A 2773-nucleotide genomic window follows, 5' to 3' on the forward strand; every position below is an offset into this window, starting at 1 on the left:
GTGACCTCAAAGTGGATTGTAGCCAGTGAAGTACTTTTGATCCTATTCTCATGTTTTTTTATTCTTTCATGAGTACATTTATTGCTCATCCCTAATTGTCCAAGGGGCAGTTAAGAGTCAACCACATTGTTGTGGGTCAGGATTTACATGTAGGCCAGACCAGGTAAGGATGGCAGTTTCCTTCCCTAAAGGATTTTAGTGAACAAGTAAATAATCAATGATAAACAAATATCCAGTGGAGTACAGGGATATGTTTTGATGGAACGAAAAGGCACCATTCACTTTGAATAAACTCTGGCAGGGAGCTTTATATAGGTTGGAGGTGGCTTTGAGCTGTAGCCTCCAATATTGGTCAGTCCTTTGATTATGGGAGTTGGAATGTCATGTTGATGTTGTACAGGTCATTGGCGAAGCCTTTTCTGGAGTACTGTGTGTAGTTGTGATGGTTCAGTTATAGGAAGGATATCATTAAGCTGGAGAGAGTTCTGAAGAGATTTACCAGGACGTTGCCAGGTATGGAAGGTTTGAGTTATGAAGAAAGGCTTGGCAGGCTGAGATTTTTTTCACTGGAATGTTGGAAGGTTGAGAGGTGACCTTGTAGAAATTTATAAAATCATGAGAGGTACAGACAGGGTTAATGGTAGATGTCATTTCCCTAGGATAGTGGATTGTAAGGCTAGAGGGCACATTTTTAAGGTGAGAGAAGAGAGATTTTAAAAAGACATAAGGGGTAAATATTTTACACAGAGGGTGGTTCGTGTGTGGAATGAACTTCCTGAGGAAGTAGTGATTATGGGTACAATTACAATGTTTAAAAGGCATTTGGAGAAGTATATGAATAGGAAATGTTTGGAGGGATATGAGCCAGGAGCAGGCAGGTGGGACTGGTAGTTTGGGATTATGTTCAGCATGGACTGGTTGGTGTGAATGATCTGTTTCTGTGCTGTATGACTCTATGACTCTGATTCTCCACCTTCTTCAAACTCAATTAACACATACTACCATAGTAGTCTGCAAATGCCTGACCTTGTCTGATCTCAGAAGCTAAGCAGACTCAGGCCTGGTCAGTACTTGGATGGGAGACCACCTGGGAATATCAGGTGCAGTAGGCTTTGAGGGTGGCACAGTGGTTAACACGGCTGCGACACAGCACCAGGGTCCCAGGTTTGATTCCAGCCTTGGGTGACTGCATATGTGGAAGTTTGTACATTCTCCCTGTGTCTGTGTGGGTTTTCTCCAGGTGCTCTGGTTTCCTCCCACAGTCCAAAGATGTGCAGGCTAGGCGAATTGGCCATGCTAAATTGCCCATAGTGTTAGGTACATTAGTCAGAGGAAATGGGTCTGGGTGGGTTGCTCTTTGGAGATCAGTGTGGACTGGTTGGGCCGAAGGGCCTGTTTCCATACTGTAGGGAATCTAATCTATTATGGAAATTAAGTTCAAAATCTTTGTCTTGTCCAGTAGTGGAATTTGAACCCAGGCCCTCCAGGTTATAGCATGGGCTGCAGTTTCAACAATAGTACCATGATAGCATTGTGGGAAACATGGTGAAAGGGGGAAAGGGACAGTATAAGTTCTCTGGCAATGACAAGTACATACCTACATTTAGATGAACTTACAATTAGAAGATGTGAGCATGTCAATATTTTTTTCAGATTCCCTGCAGTGTGGAAACAGTCCCTTCGGCCCAACAAGTCCACACCGTCCCTCTGATGAGTAAACCACCCAGTCCCACTTCCCTCTGACTAATGCACCTAACACTATGGGCAATCTATCATGGCCAATCCACCCTAACCTGCACATCTTTGAACTGTGGGAGGAAACTGGAGAACCCGAAGGAAACCCATGCAGACACGGGGAGACTGTGCAAACCCCACACAGTCAGTCGCCCGAGGCTGAAATCGAACTTGGGACCGTGGTGCTGTGAGGCAGCAGTGTTAACCACTGAGCCACCGTGCCACCCATATATGATTGAATAATATGTGATGTGTATTAGTTTGAATATGATTGGGTAATATAGACATAAGTGAGTATCGGAGTTGGGAGGTCATCTTGTGACTCTACAGGACATTGGTTAGGTCACTTTTGGAATACTGCATACAATTCTGATCTTTCTGCTATAAGAAGGATGTTGTGAAACTTGAAAATGTTCAGAAGACATTTGCAAGGATGTTGTTGGGGATAGACGGTTTGAGATGCTGAGTCAGCTGAGGTTAGTTTCCTTGAGGCATTAATGACTGAGAGGTGACAGTATAGAAGTTTATAAAATCATGAGGGGCATGGATAGGGTGAATACGCAAGGTCTTTTCCCTGAGATGTGGGAGCCCAAAACTAGAGGGCATGGGTTTAAGGGAACAGGGGCAAGATTTCAAAGGGACCTAAGGGACAACATTTTCATGCAGAGGTGGTACGTGTATGGAATGAGCTGCCAGAGGAAGTGGTGGAGGCTAGTAGAATTACAACATTTAAAAGGCATCTGGATGGGTATATGAATCGGAAGAGTTTAGAGGGATATGGGCCAAGTGCTGGCAAATGGATTAGCTTAATTTAGGATATCTGGCGGCTTGGACGGATTGGACTGAAAGGGTCTGTTTCCTTGATGTATGTCTCTACGACTCTATGTTTGAACCTGGAATGTAAACTATGTGAACACTGTTGGATAGAGAGGTGGGTGGGTATGAGTAACCTTTTGATTAGGTAAAAACAATGACTGCAGATGCTGGAAACTAGATTCTGGATTAGAGTGGTGCTGAAAAAGCACATCAGTTCATACAG

The 2773-nt window shown here is 43.9% G+C and overlaps 1 pseudogene; it reads left to right on the forward strand.

Moving 5' to 3' along the window:
- The first annotated feature begins 993 nt into the window (after positions 1-993).
- Positions 994-1112, forward strand: LOC122552082 (annotated as a pseudogene).
- The last annotated feature ends 1661 nt before the right edge of the window (positions 1113-2773 follow it).

Source organism: Chiloscyllium plagiosum, chromosome 7 (assembly GCF_004010195.1).
Source record: "Chiloscyllium plagiosum isolate BGI_BamShark_2017 chromosome 7, ASM401019v2, whole genome shotgun sequence".
NCBI classification, from domain to species: domain Eukaryota; kingdom Metazoa; phylum Chordata; class Chondrichthyes; order Orectolobiformes; family Hemiscylliidae; genus Chiloscyllium; species Chiloscyllium plagiosum.